The sequence below is a fragment of the Microcebus murinus genome, unplaced genomic scaffold (genome assembly GCF_040939455.1).
Source record: "Microcebus murinus isolate Inina unplaced genomic scaffold, M.murinus_Inina_mat1.0 scaf032_hap2_Mmur4.0, whole genome shotgun sequence".
NCBI classification, from domain to species: domain Eukaryota; kingdom Metazoa; phylum Chordata; class Mammalia; order Primates; family Cheirogaleidae; genus Microcebus; species Microcebus murinus.
Genome location: NW_027438978.1, coordinates 75,496 through 91,786, shown reverse-complemented (window position 1 = coordinate 91,786; position 16,291 = coordinate 75,496). Strand labels below are relative to the sequence as shown.

Below are 16,291 nucleotides of genomic sequence, written 5' to 3'. Positions count from 1 at the left end.
AATGGACACACGAGCACCACGTGCTCGCGCTCACCAGCAAATGGGTACGAACCGATGGACACCTAAGTGGACACAGAGGAATCACCTTCTTCGGGTGGGTGTCGGGCGGGTGGGGGGAGGGGATGGGCATACACATCCATTAGGAATGGGGTGGGTACGCACCGACTGGGGGATGGGCGCACTTGAAGCTCTGACCCGAGGGGGGAGGCTGGGAGAGGGCAACGCACCCGACCTTAACATTGGTGCCCCCACAATATGCTGGAACAACATGAGAGGTAAATGAATAAGAACACGGGGGGGGAGGGGGGCACGGGCAACACATGTCACCTTAACACTTGGACTCCCATCATCTGCTTGAAAAGAGAGAGAAAAGAAAATGCAATAATAGAGATAAGAGACACTTTTTAAAAATAATGAATCCGGCCGGGCGCTGTGGCTCACGCCTGTAATCCTAGCTCTTGGGAGGCCGAGGCGGGCGGATTGCTCAAGGTCAGGAGTTCAAAACCAGCCTGAGCAAGAGCGAGACCCCGTCTCTACTATAAATAGAAAGAAATTAATTGGCCAACTGATATATATATAAAAAATTAGCGGGGCATGGTGGCGCATGCCTGCAGTCCCAGCTACCCGGGAGGCTGAGGCAGAAGGATCACTCGAGCCCAGGAGTTTGAAGTTGCTGTGAGCTAGGCTGACGCCACGGCACTCACTCTAGCCTGGGCAACAAACCGAGACTCTGTCTCAAAAAAAAAAAAAAAAATGAATCCGAAGAGAAAAGTAAAAGGAGGCCTGTGGAGCAGGTCTGGGTGTGACTCCGGATCCCCGAACATCAGGTGCCACCACCAAAGATTCCTACGTGTAGCCCATAGAACCCCAAAAGCAACGGGAGGAGTTCTGGTCACATACTCCCTCAAAATGACATCCTGGCCTTCTTCTGGAACTCCCTCCCCTCTCAGACTCTCAAGGTTTCCTCCAGCGTGTCGGCTCCCACAGAGCAGACCTTTGGTCTGAGACCTGACTGTCCAGAAGCCAGGCATGCTGCCGCGTGGCGGCGGTGTCACGGCTCGGGACAAGAGGAGGCCCCACGGTGCGGGCTGGGGCGCCAGGCACCGCGGCGGGCGCCGAGGGTGGGGGTCCCCCCACCCCGGGCCGCCCCCGCACTCCCAGAAACGCGACAGAACCAGAGGCAAAAAAAAAAAGAAGAAGCCTACGGCACCCGGTATTCCCGGGCGGTCTCCCATCCAAGTTCTAACCAGGCCCGACCCTGCTTAGCTTCCGAGACCAGACGGGATCGGGCGCGTTCGGGGTGGTGTGGCCGTGGACGGCGGAGGGCGCCCCTGCCCCGCTCAAGAAGCCGAGCCTCTCCGCGCTTCCCCGCCGCCTCCTCCCGCCCCAGGCCCCGCGCCGGGTCGGGCCTGTTGAGTTCGCCGGCCGGGTCCCGCGGGCTCCGAGGGACGAAGGTGACAGGCGGGGCGGGCAGGGAGCGGCGGGCCGGGGTTGGGGGCTGTCTCTGTATACACACACACTCACACGCACTCACTCACTCACTCACACTCACACAAGATGCGCCTCCACGGCTGGACCCGCCAAGGTGGAGACCTTCAAGCCCCCCTCCTCTCCTTGCCTGGCCTCCTTCACCTCCCCGCCCCCCACCCCCAGCGCGCCGGGGCCGCTGACTGCGCACGGGCGGGAGGGGCGGGGCGCTCGCCCTTTGACCCCAGCCAGGGGCGGCCCTCCCCCACAACCCCTTTCAGCTGCGCCCCCCACCCTGTGGCCTGGCGGCCGCCTATTCCCCCGGGCCAGGGCTGGGGCACAGCGCACGGGGGAGGGGAGCCAGTGTATGGGGCGTCTCTCTCTCTCGGGATGTGTCCCATGGGTGGGGTGGGGTGGCGTGGTTTGTGGGGCGCTGAAGAAATCAGTCCCCTCCATCTCCTCCCTCTGGAAAACACCCAAGCCCTTGGAGAACTGCCCGCACCTCTACCTACCGTGGGGGCCGGGACCCTCCTCTGTGTCCTCCTGTGGCCCAGTCCAAGGGGCCTGGGCCTGGCCGGGGCTGCATTGGACCCCAACCACCCTGGCGTGTGGACTCGCCAAAAATCGGCGATTAGATATTGGATTCCAGCGTCATTGAGGTCATTTCACTAATGAGTGCACCGCAAAGAGTTTCCTAATCCATCTGTGAGGGTGGCAACCGAAAGAGAATTTTAGAGCTGACAGAATAGGCGAGGAAAGGCATAGGAGATTTCCACACCCAGTAAGGAAGCCTTTCCCGAAGTGGAAGAAAGAAAGGAGCAAACAGAGACACCGGTAGCCCGCCCGGATCAGAGTCTGCCCCTGAGAGAAAGTACCCTGACCAGGTTCACCCGTGGGTGGGTCGCGAGCTAGCGGCATTCAGAAGAGCGAGGCCCGCAGTCTGTGCAGAAGACACCTGCACTCGGGTGTGTGTGGCGGCACAATTCACAAGCAGCTCCAGATGTTAAACCAAGGAGAAGCCAGGGAGTTCCCAACGCCCCAGGTGTCCTCAGCCCACGACTGGCTGCTGTGGGAATGCGAAGCCCGGCTCCTGGTCTCAGAGCGGGGCAACCAGGAGGTGTGATGTCCACCCCGGCGTTCCCAGGAGGATCAGACTGAAGCTGGGACTTGGCCTGAAAGTGTCCCCTCGCATGGCCACCCCCTTCCCCTTCCTGCTCCTCTACTCCTGGTGCCCCTCCATCCAGGGGCCAGACCTTAAAGAGTCACCCGCAAGAGAATCCTGGTCCCAAAGGAGCCTTCTGGGGGACCCCTGCTGAGAGAGGTTGTGGGCCTGGCCCGCTGGGGCTCTGCCCGACCCAGGGCTGAGAGATGCAACCTCCCAGCTCTGGGTCCCTGCAGGAAGTGTTGGCAAGCACAGGGCCAGTCCTCCAAAGGCCCAGGTGCAGGGAGCCCAGGCCAAGCAGCCTGTGGAAGAAGCCACATGCTGTGCCACCCCGGGGAACACGACTGCAGGCCACGGCCCTTCCCACCTCCTCCTCCTCCTCCTCCTCCTCCTCCTCCTCCTCCTCCTCCTCCTCCTCCTCCCACCCCGCCCCCGCCCCCGCCCCCACATGGCACAGGGCCCAGAGACACCTCAGACACTTGCTACCCAAAGTGCAAAGGGCATCAGTTGCTCCTCCAAACCCCCCCCCCAGCCCAGCAGACCGCGTTGTCCAGCCAGCCCCCGGGCCTCCCTGGGGAGCCCAGCACAAAAGTGCAGACACCCACCGGACCCTCAATCTCAGTTTTCGGATGTTTTTGCCACTCTAAGGACCCGCAGGCCAGCTGGGCCTTCTGGCAGGACAGAGAGCCCCGGAATCCGACGTGGAGAGCTGGGTGTACGTCCCCATGAGGAGGCGGTCCCCACCTCCGCGGCTATCCCCTTGCGGGGAGCGGCAGCCGCGGGGCCTCAGAGAAGACACCAGGCTGGGCCCCCACGGCACAGCGGGAGCACGTCCCCCGCAGGCCACTTAGCGACGGCGGCCAGCCGGCGGACGGTTGGGTTGCGCGAGACGCTGCGGCCGCCCTGCTACCGGGTTCCTGGGAGGGCGTCCTGGAAGCAGCGTCCACACCAAGCCCTTGGAAGGCCCAGGCGACGGAGGAGCCCCGTCAGGCAGGGGCCGAGGACGGTGACGGCCCGGGCGGGGAGGAGCGTGTCAGGCAGGGGCAGAGGACGGTGACAGGTGACAGGCCGGGCGGGAAGGAGTCAGTCAGGCAGGGGCCGTGGAGGAGACGGGCTGGGTAAGGGTTAGGGTTAGTGTCAGGGCACAAGTCACAATCGCAAAGACCTGGAAGCCACCCGAGTGCCCATCGACCCACGAGTGGGTAAGTAAAATGTGGCCCGTGGACACCACGGAGTGCTATTCGGCTATGAGGAGCAGCGGTGAGGGGGCACCTCTCGTGGTTCTCCTGGCCAGAGCTGGAACCCGTTCCAGTAAGCCAAGTATCCCAAGAATGGACACACGAGCACCACGTGCTCGCGCTCACCAGCAAATGGGTACGAACCGATGGACACCTAAGTGGACACAGAGGAATCACCTTCTTCGGGTGGGTGTCGGGCGGGTGGGGGGAGGGGATGGGCATACACATCCATTAGGAATGGGGTGGGTACGCACCGACTGGGGGATGGGCGCACTTGAAGCTCTGACCCGAGGGGGGAGGCTGGGAGAGGGCAACGCACCCGACCTTAACATTGGTGCCCCCACAATATGCTGGAACAACATGAGAGGTAAATGAATAAGAACACGGGGGGGGGGAGGGGGGCACGGGCAACACATGTCACCTTAACACTTGGACTCCCATCATCTGCTTGAAAAGAGAGAGAAAAGAAAATGCAATAATAGAGATAAGAGACACTTTTTAAAAATAATGAATCCGGCCGGGCGCTGTGGCTCACGCCTGTAATCCTAGCTCTTGGGAGGCCGAGGCGGGCGGATTGCTCAAGGTCAGGAGTTCAAAACCAGCCTGAGCAAGAGCGAGACCCCGTCTCTACTATAAATAGAAAGAAATTAATTGGCCAACTGATATATATATAAAAAATTAGCGGGGCATGGTGGCGCATGCCTGCAGTCCCAGCTACCCGGGAGGCTGAGGCAGAAGGATCACTCGAGCCCAGGAGTTTGAAGTTGCTGTGAGCTAGGCTGACGCCACGGCACTCACTCTAGCCTGGGCAACAAACCGAGACTCTGTCTCAAAAAAAAAAAAAAAAATGAATCCGAAGAGAAAAGTAAAAGGAGGCCTGTGGAGCAGGTCTGGGTGTGACTCCGGATCCCCGAACATCAGGTGCCACCACCAAAGATTCCTACGTGTAGCCCATAGAACCCCAAAAGCAACGGGAGGAGTTCTGGTCACATACTCCCTCAAAATGACATCCTGGCCTTCTTCTGGAACTCCCTCCCCTCTCAGACTCTCAAGGTTTCCTCCAGCGTGTCGGCTCCCACAGAGCAGACCTTTGGTCTGAGACCTGACTGTCCAGAAGCCAGGCATGCTGCCGCGTGGCGGCGGTGTCACGGCTCGGGACAAGAGGAGGCCCCACGGTGCGGGCTGGGGCGCCAGGCACCGCGGCGGGCGCCGAGGGTGGGGGTCCCCCCACCCCGGGCCGCCCCCGCACTCCCAGAAACGCGACAGAACCAGAGGCAAAAAAAAAAAGAAGAAGCCTACGGCACCCGGTATTCCCGGGCGGTCTCCCATCCAAGTTCTAACCAGGCCCGACCCTGCTTAGCTTCCGAGACCAGACGGGATCGGGCGCGTTCGGGGTGGTGTGGCCGTGGACGGCGGAGGGCGCCCCTGCCCCGCTCAAGAAGCCGAGCCTCTCCGCGCTTCCCCGCCGCCTCCTCCCGCCCCAGGCCCCGCGCCGGGTCGGGCCTGTTGAGTTCGCCGGCCGGGTCCCGCGGGCTCCGAGGGACGAAGGTGACAGGCGGGGCGGGCAGGGAGCGGCGGGCCGGGGTTGGGGGCTGTCTCTGTATACACACACACTCACACGCACTCACTCACTCACTCACACTCACACAAGATGCGCCTCCACGGCTGGACCCGCCAAGGTGGAGACCTTCAAGCCCCCCTCCTCTCCTTGCCTGGCCTCCTTCACCTCCCCGCCCCCCACCCCCAGCGCGCCGGGGCCGCTGACTGCGCACGGGCGGGAGGGGCGGGGCGCTCGCCCTTTGACCCCAGCCAGGGGCGGCCCTCCCCCACAACCCCTTTCAGCTGCGCCCCCCACCCTGTGGCCTGGCGGCCGCCTATTCCCCCGGGCCAGGGCTGGGGCACAGCGCACGGGGGAGGGGAGCCAGTGTATGGGGCGTCTCTCTCTCTCGGGATGTGTCCCATGGGTGGGGTGGGGTGGCGTGGTTTGTGGGGCGCTGAAGAAATCAGTCCCCTCCATCTCCTCCCTCTGGAAAACACCCAAGCCCTTGGAGAACTGCCCGCACCTCTACCTACCGTGGGGGCCGGGACCCTCCTCTGTGTCCTCCTGTGGCCCAGTCCAAGGGGCCTGGGCCTGGCCGGGGCTGCATTGGACCCCAACCACCCTGGCGTGTGGACTCGCCAAAAATCGGCGATTAGATATTGGATTCCAGCGTCATTGAGGTCATTTCACTAATGAGTGCACCGCAAAGAGTTTCCTAATCCATCTGTGAGGGTGGCAACCGAAAGAGAATTTTAGAGCTGACAGAATAGGCGAGGAAAGGCATAGGAGATTTCCACACCCAGTAAGGAAGCCTTTCCCGAAGTGGAAGAAAGAAAGGAGCAAACAGAGACACCGGTAGCCCGCCCGGATCAGAGTCTGCCCCTGAGAGAAAGTACCCTGACCAGGTTCACCCGTGGGTGGGTCGCGAGCTAGCGGCATTCAGAAGAGCGAGGCCCGCAGTCTGTGCAGAAGACACCTGCACTCGGGTGTGTGTGGCGGCACAATTCACAAGCAGCTCCAGATGTTAAACCAAGGAGAAGCCAGGGAGTTCCCAACGCCCCAGGTGTCCTCAGCCCACGACTGGCTGCTGTGGGAATGCGAAGCCCGGCTCCTGGTCTCAGAGCGGGGCAACCAGGAGGTGTGATGTCCACCCCGGCGTTCCCAGGAGGATCAGACTGAAGCTGGGACTTGGCCTGAAAGTGTCCCCTCGCATGGCCACCCCCTTCCCCTTCCTGCTCCTCTACTCCTGGTGCCCCTCCATCCAGGGGCCAGACCTTAAAGAGTCACCCGCAAGAGAATCCTGGTCCCAAAGGAGCCTTCTGGGGGACCCCTGCTGAGAGAGGTTGTGGGCCTGGCCCGCTGGGGCTCTGCCCGACCCAGGGCTGAGAGATGCAACCTCCCAGCTCTGGGTCCCTGCAGGAAGTGTTGGCAAGCACAGGGCCAGTCCTCCAAAGGCCCAGGTGCAGGGAGCCCAGGCCAAGCAGCCTGTGGAAGAAGCCACATGCTGTGCCACCCCGGGGAACACGACTGCAGGCCACGGCCCTTCCCACCTCCTCCTCCTCCTCCTCCTCCTCCTCCTCCTCCTCCTCCTCCTCCTCCTCCCACCCCGCCCCCGCCCCCGCCCCCACATGGCACAGGGCCCAGAGACACCTCAGACACTTGCTACCCAAAGTGCAAAGGGCATCAGTTGCTCCTCCAAACCCCCCCCCCAGCCCAGCAGACCGCGTTGTCCAGCCAGCCCCCGGGCCTCCCTGGGGAGCCCAGCACAAAAGTGCAGACACCCACCGGACCCTCAATCTCAGTTTTCGGATGTTTTTGCCACTCTAAGGACCCGCAGGCCAGCTGGGCCTTCTGGCAGGACAGAGAGCCCCGGAATCCGACGTGGAGAGCTGGGTGTACGTCCCCATGAGGAGGCGGTCCCCACCTCCGCGGCTATCCCCTTGCGGGGAGCGGCAGCCGCGGGGCCTCAGAGAAGACACCAGGCTGGGCCCCCACGGCACAGCGGGAGCACGTCCCCCGCAGGCCACTTAGCGACGGCGGCCAGCCGGCGGACGGTTGGGTTGCGCGAGACGCTGCGGCCGCCCTGCTACCGGGTTCCTGGGAGGGCGTCCTGGAAGCAGCGTCCACACCAAGCCCTTGGAAGGCCCAGGCGACGGAGGAGCCCCGTCAGGCAGGGGCCGAGGACGGTGACGGCCCGGGCGGGGAGGAGCGTGTCAGGCAGGGGCAGAGGACGGTGACAGGTGACAGGCCGGGCGGGAAGGAGTCAGTCAGGCAGGGGCCGTGGAGGAGACGGGCTGGGTAAGGGTTAGGGTTAGTGTCAGGGCACAAGTCACAATCGCAAAGACCTGGAAGCCACCCGAGTGCCCATCGACCCACGAGTGGGTAAGTAAAATGTGGCCCGTGGACACCACGGAGTGCTATTCGGCTATGAGGAGCAGCGGTGAGGGGGCACCTCTCGTGGTTCTCCTGGCCAGAGCTGGAACCCGTTCCAGTAAGCCAAGTATCCCAAGAATGGACACACGAGCACCACGTGCTCGCGCTCACCAGCAAATGGGTACGAACCGATGGACACCTAAGTGGACACAGAGGAATCACCTTCTTCGGGTGGGTGTCGGGCGGGTGGGGGGAGGGGATGGGCATACACATCCATTAGGAATGGGGTGGGTACGCACCGACTGGGGGATGGGCGCACTTGAAGCTCTGACCCGAGGGGGGAGGCTGGGAGAGGGCAACGCACCCGACCTTAACATTGGTGCCCCCACAATATGCTGGAACAACATGAGAGGTAAATGAATAAGAACACGGGGGGGGGGAGGGGGGCACGGGCAACACATGTCACCTTAACACTTGGACTCCCATCATCTGCTTGAAAAGAGAGAGAAAAGAAAATGCAATAATAGAGATAAGAGACACTTTTTAAAAATAATGAATCCGGCCGGGCGCTGTGGCTCACGCCTGTAATCCTAGCTCTTGGGAGGCCGAGGCGGGCGGATTGCTCAAGGTCAGGAGTTCAAAACCAGCCTGAGCAAGAGCGAGACCCCGTCTCTACTATAAATAGAAAGAAATTAATTGGCCAACTGATATATATATAAAAAATTAGCGGGGCATGGTGGCGCATGCCTGCAGTCCCAGCTACCCGGGAGGCTGAGGCAGAAGGATCACTCGAGCCCAGGAGTTTGAAGTTGCTGTGAGCTAGGCTGACGCCACGGCACTCACTCTAGCCTGGGCAACAAACCGAGACTCTGTCTCAAAAAAAAAAAAAAAAATGAATCCGAAGAGAAAAGTAAAAGGAGGCCTGTGGAGCAGGTCTGGGTGTGACTCCGGATCCCCGAACATCAGGTGCCACCACCAAAGATTCCTACGTGTAGCCCATAGAACCCCAAAAGCAACGGGAGGAGTTCTGGTCACATACTCCCTCAAAATGACATCCTGGCCTTCTTCTGGAACTCCCTCCCCTCTCAGACTCTCAAGGTTTCCTCCAGCGTGTCGGCTCCCACAGAGCAGACCTTTGGTCTGAGACCTGACTGTCCAGAAGCCAGGCATGCTGCCGCGTGGCGGCGGTGTCACGGCTCGGGACAAGAGGAGGCCCCACGGTGCGGGCTGGGGCGCCAGGCACCGCGGCGGGCGCCGAGGGTGGGGGTCCCCCCACCCCGGGCCGCCCCCGCACTCCCAGAAACGCGACAGAACCAGAGGCAAAAAAAAAAAGAAGAAGCCTACGGCACCCGGTATTCCCGGGCGGTCTCCCATCCAAGTTCTAACCAGGCCCGACCCTGCTTAGCTTCCGAGACCAGACGGGATCGGGCGCGTTCGGGGTGGTGTGGCCGTGGACGGCGGAGGGCGCCCCTGCCCCGCTCAAGAAGCCGAGCCTCTCCGCGCTTCCCCGCCGCCTCCTCCCGCCCCAGGCCCCGCGCCGGGTCGGGCCTGTTGAGTTCGCCGGCCGGGTCCCGCGGGCTCCGAGGGACGAAGGTGACAGGCGGGGCGGGCAGGGAGCGGCGGGCCGGGGTTGGGGGCTGTCTCTGTATACACACACACTCACACGCACTCACTCACTCACTCACACTCACACAAGATGCGCCTCCACGGCTGGACCCGCCAAGGTGGAGACCTTCAAGCCCCCCTCCTCTCCTTGCCTGGCCTCCTTCACCTCCCCGCCCCCCACCCCCAGCGCGCCGGGGCCGCTGACTGCGCACGGGCGGGAGGGGCGGGGCGCTCGCCCTTTGACCCCAGCCAGGGGCGGCCCTCCCCCACAACCCCTTTCAGCTGCGCCCCCCACCCTGTGGCCTGGCGGCCGCCTATTCCCCCGGGCCAGGGCTGGGGCACAGCGCACGGGGGAGGGGAGCCAGTGTATGGGGCGTCTCTCTCTCTCGGGATGTGTCCCATGGGTGGGGTGGGGTGGCGTGGTTTGTGGGGCGCTGAAGAAATCAGTCCCCTCCATCTCCTCCCTCTGGAAAACACCCAAGCCCTTGGAGAACTGCCCGCACCTCTACCTACCGTGGGGGCCGGGACCCTCCTCTGTGTCCTCCTGTGGCCCAGTCCAAGGGGCCTGGGCCTGGCCGGGGCTGCATTGGACCCCAACCACCCTGGCGTGTGGACTCGCCAAAAATCGGCGATTAGATATTGGATTCCAGCGTCATTGAGGTCATTTCACTAATGAGTGCACCGCAAAGAGTTTCCTAATCCATCTGTGAGGGTGGCAACCGAAAGAGAATTTTAGAGCTGACAGAATAGGCGAGGAAAGGCATAGGAGATTTCCACACCCAGTAAGGAAGCCTTTCCCGAAGTGGAAGAAAGAAAGGAGCAAACAGAGACACCGGTAGCCCGCCCGGATCAGAGTCTGCCCCTGAGAGAAAGTACCCTGACCAGGTTCACCCGTGGGTGGGTCGCGAGCTAGCGGCATTCAGAAGAGCGAGGCCCGCAGTCTGTGCAGAAGACACCTGCACTCGGGTGTGTGTGGCGGCACAATTCACAAGCAGCTCCAGATGTTAAACCAAGGAGAAGCCAGGGAGTTCCCAACGCCCCAGGTGTCCTCAGCCCACGACTGGCTGCTGTGGGAATGCGAAGCCCGGCTCCTGGTCTCAGAGCGGGGCAACCAGGAGGTGTGATGTCCACCCCGGCGTTCCCAGGAGGATCAGACTGAAGCTGGGACTTGGCCTGAAAGTGTCCCCTCGCATGGCCACCCCCTTCCCCTTCCTGCTCCTCTACTCCTGGTGCCCCTCCATCCAGGGGCCAGACCTTAAAGAGTCACCCGCAAGAGAATCCTGGTCCCAAAGGAGCCTTCTGGGGGACCCCTGCTGAGAGAGGTTGTGGGCCTGGCCCGCTGGGGCTCTGCCCGACCCAGGGCTGAGAGATGCAACCTCCCAGCTCTGGGTCCCTGCAGGAAGTGTTGGCAAGCACAGGGCCAGTCCTCCAAAGGCCCAGGTGCAGGGAGCCCAGGCCAAGCAGCCTGTGGAAGAAGCCACATGCTGTGCCACCCCGGGGAACACGACTGCAGGCCACGGCCCTTCCCACCTCCTCCTCCTCCTCCTCCTCCTCCTCCTCCTCCTCCTCCTCCCACCCCGCCCCCGCCCCCGCCCCCACATGGCACAGGGCCCAGAGACACCTCAGACACTTGCTACCCAAAGTGCAAAGGGCATCAGTTGCTCCTCCAAACCCCCCCCCAGCCCAGCAGACCGCGTTGTCCAGCCAGCCCCCGGGCCTCCCTGGGGAGCCCAGCACAAAAGTGCAGACACCCACCGGACCCTCAATCTCAGTTTTCGGATGTTTTTGCCACTCTAAGGACCCGCAGGCCAGCTGGGCCTTCTGGCAGGACAGAGAGCCCCGGAATCCGACGTGGAGAGCTGGGTGTACGTCCCCATGAGGAGGCGGTCCCCACCTCCGCGGCTATCCCCTTGCGGGGAGCGGCAGCCGCGGGGCCTCAGAGAAGACACCAGGCTGGGCCCCCACGGCACAGCGGGAGCACGTCCCCCGCAGGCCACTTAGCGACGGCGGCCAGCCGGCGGACGGTTGGGTTGCGCGAGACGCTGCGGCCGCCCTGCTACCGGGTTCCTGGGAGGGCGTCCTGGAAGCAGCGTCCACACCAAGCCCTTGGAAGGCCCAGGCGACGGAGGAGCCCCGTCAGGCAGGGGCCGAGGACGGTGACGGCCCGGGCGGGGAGGAGCGTGTCAGGCAGGGGCAGAGGACGGTGACAGGTGACAGGCCGGGCGGGAAGGAGTCAGTCAGGCAGGGGCCGTGGAGGAGACGGGCTGGGTAAGGGTTAGGGTTAGTGTCAGGGCACAAGTCACAATCGCAAAGACCTGGAAGCCACCCGAGTGCCCATCGACCCACGAGTGGGTAAGTAAAATGTGGCCCGTGGACACCACGGAGTGCTATTCGGCTATGAGGAGCAGCGGTGAGGGGGCACCTCTCGTGGTTCTCCTGGCCAGAGCTGGAACCCGTTCCAGTAAGCCAAGTATCCCAAGAATGGACACACGAGCACCACGTGCTCGCGCTCACCAGCAAATGGGTACGAACCGATGGACACCTAAGTGGACACAGAGGAATCACCTTCTTCGGGTGGGTGTCGGGCGGGTGGGGGGAGGGGATGGGCATACACATCCATTAGGAATGGGGTGGGTACGCACCGACTGGGGGATGGGCGCACTTGAAGCTCTGACCCGAGGGGGGAGGCTGGGAGAGGGCAACGCACCCGACCTTAACATTGGTGCCCCCACAATATGCTGGAACAACATGAGAGGTAAATGAATAAGAACACGGGGGGGGGGAGGGGGGCACGGGCAACACATGTCACCTTAACACTTGGACTCCCATCATCTGCTTGAAAAGAGAGAGAAAAGAAAATGCAATAATAGAGATAAGAGACACTTTTTAAAAATAATGAATCCGGCCGGGCGCTGTGGCTCACGCCTGTAATCCTAGCTCTTGGGAGGCCGAGGCGGGCGGATTGCTCAAGGTCAGGAGTTCAAAACCAGCCTGAGCAAGAGCGAGACCCCGTCTCTACTATAAATAGAAAGAAATTAATTGGCCAACTGATATATATATAAAAAATTAGCGGGACATGGTGGCGCATGCCTGCAGTCCCAGCTACCCGGGAGGCTGAGGCAGAAGGATCACTCGAGCCCAGGAGTTTGAAGTTGCTGTGAGCTAGGCTGACGCCACGGCACTCACTCTAGCCTGGGCAACAAACCGAGACTCTGTCTCAAAAAAAAAAAAAAAAATGAATCCGAAGAGAAAAGTAAAAGGAGGCCTGTGGAGCAGGTCTGGGTGTGACTCCGGATCCCCGAACATCAGGTGCCACCACCAAAGATTCCTACGTGTAGCCCATAGAACCCCAAAAGCAACGGGAGGAGTTCTGGTCACATACTCCCTCAAAATGACATCCTGGCCTTCTTCTGGAACTCCCTCCCCTCTCAGACTCTCAAGGTTTCCTCCAGCGTGTCGGCTCCCACAGAGCAGACCTTTGGTCTGAGACCTGACAGTCCAGAAGCCAGGCATGCTGCCGCGTGGCGGCGGTGTCACGGCTCGGGACAAGAGGAGGCCCCACGGTGCGGGCTGGGGCGCCAGGCACCGCGGCGGGCGCCGAGGGTGGGGGTCCCCCCACCCCGGGCCGCCCCCGCACTCCCAGAAACGCGACAGAACCAGAGGCAAAAAAAAAAAGAAGAAGCCTACGGCACCCGGTATTCCCGGGCGGTCTCCCATCCAAGTTCTAACCAGGCCCGAGCCTGCTTAGCTTCCGAGACCAGACGGGATCGGGCGCGTTCGGGGTGGTGTGGCCGTGGACGGCGGAGGGCGCCCCTGCCCCGCTCAAGAAGCCGAGCCTCTCCGCGCTTCCCCGCCGCCTCCTCCCGCCCCAGGCCCCGCGCCGGGTCGGGCCTGTTGAGTTCGCCGGCCGGGTCCCGCGGGCTCCGAGGGACGAGGGTGACAGGCGGGGCGGGCAGGGAGCGGCGGGCCGGGGTTGGGGGCTGTCTCTGTATACACACACACTCACACTCACACTCACTCACTCACTCACACTCACACTCACACAAGATGCGCCTCCACGGCTGGACCCGCCAAGGTGGAGACCTTCAAGCCCCCCTCCTCTCCTTGCCTGGCCTCCTTCACCTCCCCGCCCCCCACCCCCAGCGCGCCGGGGCCGCTGACTGCGCACGGGCGGGAGGGGCGGGGCGCTCGCCCTTTGACCCCAGCCAGGGGCGGCCCTCCCCCACAACCCCTTTCAGCTGCGCCCCCCACCCTGTGGCCTGGCGGCCGCCTATTCCCCCGGGCCAGGGCTGGGGCACAGCGCACGGGGGAGGGGAGCCAGTGTATGGGGCGTCTCTCTCTCTCGGGATGTGTCCCATGGGTGGGGTGGGGTGGCGTGGTTTGTGGGGCGCTGAAGAAATCAGTCCCCTCCATCTCCTCCCTCTGGAAAACACCCAAGCCCTTGGAGAACTGCCCGCACCTCTACCTACCGTGGGGGCCGGGACCCTCCTCTGTGTCCTCCTGTGGCCCAGTCCAAGGGGCCTGGGCCTGGCCGGGGCTGCATTGGACCCCAACCACCCTGGCGTGTGGACTCGCCAAAAATCGGCGATTAGATATTGGATTCCAGCGTCATTGAGGTCATTTCACTAATGAGTGCACCGCAAAGAGTTTCCTAATCCATCTGTGAGGGTGGCAACCGAAAGAGAATTTTAGAGCTGACAGAATAGGCGAGGAAAGGCATAGGAGATTTCCACACCCAGTAAGGAAGCCTTTCCCGAAGTGGAAGAAAGAAAGGAGCAAACAGAGACACCGGTAGCCCGCCCGGATCAGAGTCTGCCCCTGAGAGAAAGTACCCTGACCAGGTTCACCCGTGGGTGGGTCGCGAGCTAGCGGCATTCAGAAGAGCGAGGCCCGCAGTCTGTGCAGAAGACACCTGCACTCGGGTGTGTGTGGCGGCACAATTCACAAGCAGCTCCAGATGTTAAACCAAGGAGAAGCCAGGGAGTTCCCAACGCCCCAGGTGTCCTCAGCCCACGACTGGCTGCTGTGGGAATGCGAAGCCCGGCTCCTGGTCTCAGAGCGGGGCAACCAGGAGGTGTGATGTCCACCCCGGCGTTCCCAGGAGGATCAGACTGAAGCTGGGACTTGGCCTGAAAGTGTCCCCTCGCATGGCCACCCCCTTCCCCTTCCTGCTCCTCTACTCCTGGTGCCCCTCCATCCAGGGGCCAGACCTTAAAGAGTCACCCGCAAGAGAATCCTGGTCCCAAAGGAGCCTTCTGGGGGACCCCTGCTGAGAGAGGTTGTGGGCCTGGCCCGCTGGGGCTCTGCCCGACCCAGGGCTGAGAGATGCAACCTCCCAGCTCTGGGTCCCTGCAGGAAGTGTTGGCAAGCACAGGGCCAGTCCTCCAAAGGCCCAGGTGCAGGGAGCCCAGGCCAAGCAGCCTGTGGAAGAAGCCACATGCTGTGCCACCCCGGGGAACACGACTGCAGGCCACGGCCCTTCCCACCTCCTCCTCCTCCTCCTCCTCCTCCTCCTCCTCCTCCTCCTCCTCCTCCCACCCCGCCCCCGCCCCCGCCCCCACATGGCACAGGGCCCAGAGACACCTCAGACACTTGCTACCCAAAGTGCAAAGGGCATCAGTTGCTCCTCCAAACCCCCCCCCCCAGCCCAGCAGACCGCGTTGTCCAGCCAGCCCCCGGGCCTCCCTGGGGAGCCCAGCACAAAAGTGCAGACACCCACCGGACCCTCAATCTCAGTTTTCGGATGTTTTTGCCACTCTAAGGACCCGCAGGCCAGCTGGGCCTTCTGGCAGGACAGAGAGCCCCGGAATCCGACGTGGAGAGCTGGGTGTACGTCCCCATGAGGAGGCGGTCCCCACCTCCGCGGCTATCCCCTTGCGGGGAGCGGCAGCCGCGGGGCCTCAGAGAAGACACCAGGCTGGGCCCCCACGGCACAGCGGGAGCACGTCCCCCGCAGGCCACTTAGCGACGGCGGCCAGCCGGCGGACGGTTGGGTTGCGCGAGACGCTGCGGCCGCCCTGCTACCGGGTTCCTGGGAGGGCGTCCTGGAAGCAGCGTCCACACCAAGCCCTTGGAAGGCCCAGGCGACGGAGGAGCCCCGTCAGGCAGGGGCCGAGGACGGTGACGGCCCGGGCGGGGAGGAGCGTGTCAGGCAGGGGCAGAGGACGGTGACAGGTGACAGGCCGGGCGGGAAGGAGTCAGTCAGGCAGGGGCCGTGGAGGAGACGGGCTGGGTAAGGGTTAGGGTTAGTGTCAGGGCACAAGTCACAATCGCAAAGACCTGGAAGCCACCCGAGTGCCCATCGACCCACGAGTGGGTAAGTAAAATGTGGCCCGTGGACACCACGGAGTGCTATTCGGCTATGAGGAGCAGCGGTGAGGGGGCACCTCTCGTGGTTCTCCTGGCCAGAGCTGGAACCCGTTCCAGTAAGCCAAGTATCCCAAGAATGGACACACGAGCACCACGTGCTCGCGCTCACCAGCAAATGGGTACGAACCGATGGACACCTAAGTGGACACAGAGGAATCACCTTCTTCGGGTGGGTGTCGGGCGGGTGGGGGGAGGGGATGGGCATACACATCCATTAGGAATGGGGTGGGTACGCACCGACTGGGGGATGGGCGCACTTGAAGCTCTGACCCGAGGGGGGAGGCTGGGAGAGGGCAACGCACCCGACCTTAACATTGGTGCCCCCACAATATGCTGGAACAACATGAGAGGTAAATGAATAAGAACACGGGGGGGGGGAGGGGGGCACGGGCAACACATGTCACCTTAACACTTGGACTCCCATCATCTGCTTGAAAAGAGAGAGAAAAGAAAATGCAATAATAGAGATAAGAGACACTTTTTAAAAATAATGAATCCGGCCGGGCGCTGTGGCTCACGCCTGTAATCCTAGCTCTT

General features: G+C 62.6%; 4 pseudogenes; all 4 read right to left on the bottom strand.

The window, feature by feature from the left end:
* Positions 1–1,198: 1,198 nt before the first annotated feature.
* Positions 1,199–1,317, bottom strand: LOC142868488 (uncharacterized; annotated as a pseudogene).
* A 3,842-nt stretch (positions 1,318–5,159) lies between these two features.
* LOC142868486 (uncharacterized) lies at positions 5,160–5,278 on the bottom strand (annotated as a pseudogene).
* A 3,839-nt stretch (positions 5,279–9,117) lies between these two features.
* On the bottom strand, positions 9,118–9,236 carry LOC142868485 (uncharacterized; annotated as a pseudogene).
* Positions 9,237–13,065: 3,829 nt separating this feature from the next.
* LOC142868521 (uncharacterized) lies at positions 13,066–13,184 on the bottom strand (annotated as a pseudogene).
* Positions 13,185–16,291: the final 3,107 nt, after the last annotated feature.